This window comes from Podarcis muralis, chromosome 5 (assembly GCF_964188315.1).
Source record: "Podarcis muralis chromosome 5, rPodMur119.hap1.1, whole genome shotgun sequence".
NCBI classification, from domain to species: Eukaryota; Metazoa; Chordata; class Lepidosauria; order Squamata; family Lacertidae; genus Podarcis; species Podarcis muralis.
Window position 1 is genome coordinate 98,694,504 of NC_135659.1, and position 7,144 is coordinate 98,701,647.

Genomic DNA, 7,144 nt, shown 5'->3' on the forward strand with positions numbered 1-7,144 from the left:
ATTTTGTTTCGACCATGGCAGACCAACACGGCTACCTACCTGTAACTCATTCATATTTATTACATATATATGCCACCTTTCTTCTCAAGGTAGTGGCCATGTTTCTCTTCATAGAATCATAGAATCATAGAATCATAGAGTTGGAAGAGACCACAAGGGCCATCGAGTCCAACCCCATGCCAAGCAGGAAACACCCCATTTCATCCTCCCAACAACCCTGTGAGGTAGGTTGGGCTAAGAGATGGTGACGGGGTGCCAACTTGAACGAAATACTTGGAATATAACAAGCCTCGCCCCGCGTAATCGATTACAGGGCACGGCACACACACACACATCATTTGAATGGCAATGCCCATCTACTTTGGGGAGCCCCAACCTCCTCAAATATTTTATTGTGGGGCGAAGGGGCCTCGCCCCCTAGGACTTGGCTCCTGTGGATAGTGGCTGGCCCAAGGTGAGCTTCATTGCTATGTGGGGATTCGAACACCCTGCTCTCCCAGGTCCTAATCCAACAGGCAAACCATGTACTAGCTGTGCTACAGCTCCATTGCTGGAGGCAGTGTGCTTGGGAATCACAAGATCCTGCTTGTGGGCTTTTGCAGGCATGTGGTTGGCCTCTGTGAGAGCAGGATGCTGCAGTAGATGGGCTCCCTTTGGCCTGATCCAGCAGCTGTCCTCATCCTAGGCTCTTATGCTCCTGTCTGGGTCCTGTAAGGTGTTGTAAATAAAAATTGCCCTTTTCCCTTATGGGGTATCCAAGAGCCCATATAGAGTCCTTACGTAGGTTCCCTATTGGTAGGAGAGAATAACAGAGGCCATCCAGAGAATATTGAGAAGCAAAGCAGCTAGTAAGCTTGATCTTTATTGATCTGTTGCAACAGGGTCCTCCCCTCACACGCAGGAAAGGAGGAGGAACCCAGAAAAATGGTGTGCAAGGCCTTATAAAGACTTTTGAAATGCCCACCCTGTAGATCAAGACCAACCCCACAAACATCATACATACATCACAGAAGGGGAGTTATCTCCCGCTTGGACTACTGCAATGCGCTCTACGTGGGGCTACCTTTGAAGGTGACTCGGAAACTACAACTAATCCAGAATGCGGCAGCTAGACTGGTGACTGGGGGTGGCCGCCGAGACCACATAACACCGGTCTTGAAAGACCTACATTGGCTCCCAGTACGTTTCCGAGCGCAATTCAAAGTGCTGGTGTTGACCTTTAAAGCCCTAAATGGCCTTGGTCCAGTAGACCTGAAGGAGCGTCTCCACCCCCATCGTTCTGCCTGGACACTGAGGTCAAGCGCCGAGGGCCTTCTGGCGGTTCCCTCATTGCGAGAAGCAAAGCTACAGGGAACCAGGCACAGGGCCTTCTCGGTAGTGGCGCCCGCCCTGTGGAACGCCCTCCCATCAGATGTCAAAGCGATAAATAACTACCTGACATTCAGAAGACATCTTAAGGCAGCCCTGTTCAGGGAAGTTTTTAATCTGTGATATTTTACTGTATCTTTGGTTTCTATGGAAGCCGCCCAGAGTGGCTGGGGAAACCCAGCCAGATGGGTGGGGTACAAATAAATTATTATTATTATTATTATTATTATTATTATTATTATTATTACCTAAGACCACCCCTCAGATACATCATACCTACATCACAGAAAAGGCGGTCTAAACAGAAATTTGAATGTTGTTTTTCTCCTGTCCTTGTTTATCTCCTGTCTGGCAGGTTACTTGATTGGATACCCTAGGGAGCCTGGCCAATCTTTTGTAATGAAAAATACTTAGTTCCTGAGCCAGGTCACAGGCCCACCCTATTCAAACACAGACATACCCTTAAGACAGGATTTGTGAAGGAAAAGACAATGGGGAGGCTTTTTCACTTTGACCTTGCAGAGAAAACATTTGCTCAGTTTAGGAATCAAAATGGCTTCAGGTCGGTCTTCCTGTGCTGATCTATGTACGTGCAGTTATGAACATTGCCATATATCTAAGACCTCAAAATTCCTATCACAAAGGTGCAATTGGGACACAGTATTGTGCAGATACTTTGCCATTGGGAAGCACCCTTAAAAGCACTGCCTGCTCTCCTAAACCTCCTTGGGTTATTTGCGTGGGTGTCAGAAGTAGAAGCTCAGGAAAAATCACCCAAGAACTCTGGCCAATATAAGTTTGTATAGTGGGAGTGGTCCCTACTCGCAAATCAATAGTCAACTGTAGCAAAAACTAATCCGTTCAAAAGTATGTATTCTGACAAGGATTGCAAATGCAAATAGAGATTACAAACTCAAACAGAGATTACAAACTCAAACTCATAAGGATATGTCTAACAATGATTCGTTATTGGCCTGAGTTCTTGGTGTGCTTTTTTCTTGGTATATTTAATAACAAGAACTCCAACTTATTTATTGTTAGAGGTAGAAGCTCAGCTGCTGCAAGATCAGGACAGGTGAGGGAGAACCAATTTGCCGAGCTCGTCAAAGGGATGACCTCATCTAACGGCTCTCAGGCTGATGAGGCGATTAATGTGCATTTCAGGCTCCGTGCGGCAATTAGCCGGAATGAATAATTGAACACTTTTTGCATGATGACTTTGGAATACAAATGTCTCTGACTCTCCCGCTTGGATCGTGGGGAGGCAAGAAGCCCCTCTACACTTGGGGGGGGGGGTATACGTTGCATGGCTGTTGATGTGGGCCTTGTCGTAGTGGCCTGGTGGTCAGAATCCTACCTTAGGCTATGGGACGGCCTGTGTATTGATCAGCCATCCTGACTGGCTTGTACAAATCTGACATGGAGGCTAGATCCTGCTCAGTCTGTGTGGGGCTTTCTTTGAGCCCCGGCGCTTTGCAAGGAGGTTGCATGACTGTGCATTCATCCCAATTTGCTTGCACATTGACACGTCTTCCTGGCAATCGTTCATTCATCCCACATTTTGGGGGCGTGTGTGTGTTCAAATATTACATTTCAGTGTTTCAAAATAAGGAACGCTCTGTGACTTTCAGTGCAGTCAAAGTACTTTGTCAGTTATCCATCTGCCAGAGGGTGAAAACCACGCTGCGCATTAGATAAGTCTGTACTTTTGACTGATCTGCCTTTTGAAAAAAATTAAAAGGAACAGATTTGTACGTTCATAGACTCATAGAACTGTCATCTAGTTCAACCCCCTGCAATGCAGGAATCACAGCTAAAGCGTCGTCATTACAGAACCACAATTTGTGCTTACATCTTTAAAATAAGACAAGCCAATAGTGTTGCCATTACCCAGACCATGTTTGAACCAAAAGACGTGGGTGGCACTGTGGTCTAAACTACTGAGCCTCCTGGGCTTGCCAATCAGAAGGTTGGCGGTTCGAATCCCCATGACGGGGTGAGCTCCCGTTGCTCTGTCCCAGCTCCTGCCAACTTAGCAGTTCGAAAGCACACCAGTGCAAGTAGATAAATAGGTACCACTGTAGCGGGAAGGGAAACGACATTTCTGTGTGCTCTGGCTTCAGTCAGTGTCCCGTTGCACCAGAAGTGGTTGATTCCTGCTGGCCACATGACCCAGAAAGCTGTCATGGACAAATGCCGGCTCCCTCGGCCTGAAAGCAAGATGAGCGCCGCAACCCCATATTCGCCCTTGACTGGATTTAATGATCCAGGGGTTCTTTACCTTTACCTTTTTTACCTGTTTGAACCGGCCAATTGCCCACCTAGCCCCTAATCCTGTTCTCACAGTGGCCAGCCCAATGCCCCCGGAAAGCCTGCAAGTAGAATCCAAACGCAACAGCACTCTTCCCTCTAGTGATTCCCACAAGTTGGTACTCTGATACATGGGGCCTCTGATAAAGATAAAGGGACCCCTGACCATTAGGTCCAGTTGTGGCCAACTCTGGGGTTGCGGTGCTCATCTCGTTTTACTGGCCAAGGGAGCCGGCGTACAGCTTCCGGGTCATGTGGCCAGCATGACTAAGCCGCTTCTGGCGAACCAGAGCAGCGCACGGAAACGCCGTTTACCTTCCCGCTGGAGCAGTACCTATTTATCTACTTGCACTGGCATGCTTTCGAACTGCTAGGTTGGCAGGAGCAGGGACCGAGCAACGGGAGCTCACCCTGTCGTGGAGATTCAAACCGCCGACCTTCTGATCAGCAAATTCTAGGCTCTGTGGTTTAACCCACAGCGCCACTCACATCCCTCTGTGGCCTCTGATACTGGACCTTTTTTAATATATCCCTTACCTTCATTTATTGCTGAACAGCGGGGGGCGCACATGCACACACAGGGCTGCGATTCCTGCCTTGCCTGGGGTTGGACTAGATACCTCTGTGGGTCCCTTCCAGCTCTACAATTATCTGATTCTATGCTCTTCTTCAACAGAGAGAGCATTTCGTGGAGCGGTATAGAAAAATGTGCAAACAAATAACTGACACATTTTTGTGTTTTACACCATGGCGTTGTGCTCTTTCTTAAGATGCCTTGACTGCAGTTTGTAGATAGGTGGTGTACAAGCCATGGCAAATAAATTCATACAGAGGGCTGGTTCTCATCGAAGTTGTGGGCCCTCGAGCAAAGCACAATTTTATTTTGATTACACACACAAGTATCTAATTTTGCACCATCTCCTTACCTCCTTTTTTTTCCTTAAGGGAGACAGTGGGGCTTCAATCGGGATCAGTGACCCATTCCAGTTTCCTACTGAAAACCTCCTGTGCAACCATTTACCCATTTGCTATACATGCTGTCCTTCTGGGCATGTCTTCCAAAGGTAAAGGGACCCCTGACCATTAGGTCCAGTCGTGACCGACTCTGGGGTTGGAGCGCTCATCTCGCTTTACTGGCTGAGGGAGCCAGCGTATAGCTTCCGGGTCATGTGGCCAGCATGACAAAGCCACTTCTGGTGAACCAGAGAAGCGCATGTAAACGCCGTTTACCTTCCCGCCGGAGCGGTACCTATTTATCTACTTGCACTTTGATGTGCTTTCGAACTGCTAGGTTGGCAGGAGCTGGGACCGAGCAAAGGGAGCTCACCCCATCGTTGCGGTGATTTGAACCGCCAACCTTCTGATCGGCAAGTCCTAGGCTCTGTGGTTTAACCCACAGCGCCACCCGCAAAGGTAGCAGGATAATAATGAGCCTGAAATCAGAGCTCAGAGAGTGATCGCTGAAACTCCCATGCAGATCTCCTTAGGGGAGCATTTGCCAATGAGGACAGAATTTCCCACTAGGGGGTGCCCATGTCATTCTAGGCTTTTTGCATACTGCTAAGAAAAAAAACACAGAACCCTAGAGTTGGGACCTGAGGGTCATCTAGTCCAACCCCCTGCACTGCAGGAATCTTTTGCCCAACATAGATCTTGAACCCACAACAACCCTGACCTGAGATTAAGATTAAGAGTCTCATGCTCTACCGACTGAGCTATCCCAGAGTATTTGAAATAAAACACATCTGCTCCCTTGCTTTTTTGCTATATATCCGTTCAACCGCATTTGCTGCAGCAGATCAGAAAGTCTTGGCGTTGAAAAGCCCAAGAGGCCTCTGGGAGATGAACGCATTGCTTCCATTCCAGGGTTTGAAGTAGGAGCATCAAAAAGTGTTATAGTTCCGTTCCACCTTTAGAACAGGCATGTGGAGTTTTGCTGTATGTCACATGTCTGTTTACTTCCAGCACAGTCTGCTGGGAACTTCCGTTGTATATAGCTTTTGCCTACGCTTTTTGCTTGGATACGAAGGGAAGCAGCCATGTTTTTCCTTTGTTCTGATGCTGAATAAATGCTTGGAAATATGCTTACATATGCCTTTGTCTGCCCTTCCGTTGCAAAGAGTTCTTACCTCTGCTAGCTTGCGTGCTCAGTCTCTAAAGGTCTCTGAGGCTTGAGTCACAGTTTTGATGCTGTTCCGAGAACCAGAGTTTGCCCAGCTGCTGGCCGGTGGGCTGGAGCCAGCTGGGGGCCTGCCAATTGCCCCCGTCTCCCCGGACGCATCCCAACAAACAGGACCTCAAGTTTCATCTCTGGAAATGAAACATAGGTGGAAAGATGGTGCGTCTCCCTGGATCCTCGCCATCTTCTACTGAGTGGCTGGGGAAGGTGTTTAAGCACAGCTCTGGTTTGGACGACACACCGAGCCAAACCTTGGCTTGGCTGTCATGCCACACTTAGCTAAAAGGACCAGAGGGGAGCAAAAGTCACTGTGCTCTACTCTCCAGAAAGTAGCCAGCAAATTTCTGTGGCTGGACTTATTGTTCTGTGCAGATGTGTCCATTGTGGCTTGATTGCCTCTTATTTTGCCGTGGCCAAACACTCAAATATTCTAGGAAGCCCAGAGTCCCTGTGTTTGCTTAAAAAGAGGACTAATATATATGTTTAACCTTGTTTTTTAAAAAACATTTACATGTGTGTGAGGGCGTGTATCTATAACCTTTAGGTTAGATTACTGCAGTGCATTATATGTGGGTCTGCCTCTGAAGGTGGTTCGGAAACTTCAGCTGGTACAGAATTTGGCAGCCAGGTTTCCAGTTGCTTTCTGGGTCCAACTCAAAGTGCTGGTTTTTACCTATAAAGCCTTAAACGGCACAGGACTGCAATACCTCAAGGACCACCTCTTTCCATATGACTCTACCCAGACCCTGAGATCATCTTCTGAGGTCCTTCTTCATGTGCCTCCTCCATGAGAGCTCTGGAGGGTGGCGACATGGGAACAGGGCCTTTTCAGTGGTAGCTCCCCGTTTGTGGAATGCTCTCCCCAGGGAGGCTCACATGGCGCCATCATTAGGCTCCACCAGGCAAAAACATTCCTCTTCTCCCAGGCCTCTGGCTGATTAAACAATTGCTGCCCTTTTAAATGTGTCTCTCGGGGTTATTTTATTAGTAGTAGTATTATGTTAGGTATTTTGTGTTTTTATGTTGTAAACAGCCCTTTGAATGAAGGGCAATATATCAATTTTAATAATAATAATAATGCGCTTGTGTGCACACATGCAAAGAGAACATGAGGGTTTTTAGGGTGAGGTCTATTTGCATATATGCACACATATAACGCCATGTCGTTCCCCTCCACGTCAAATAAATAAAGACAGAACATTGTTTTTAAATACTTATGTATGTTTTATTTAATTTATTATTATTATTTTTAAAAAGGTATAACTGTTTGGTTATCCCTGGGATAAC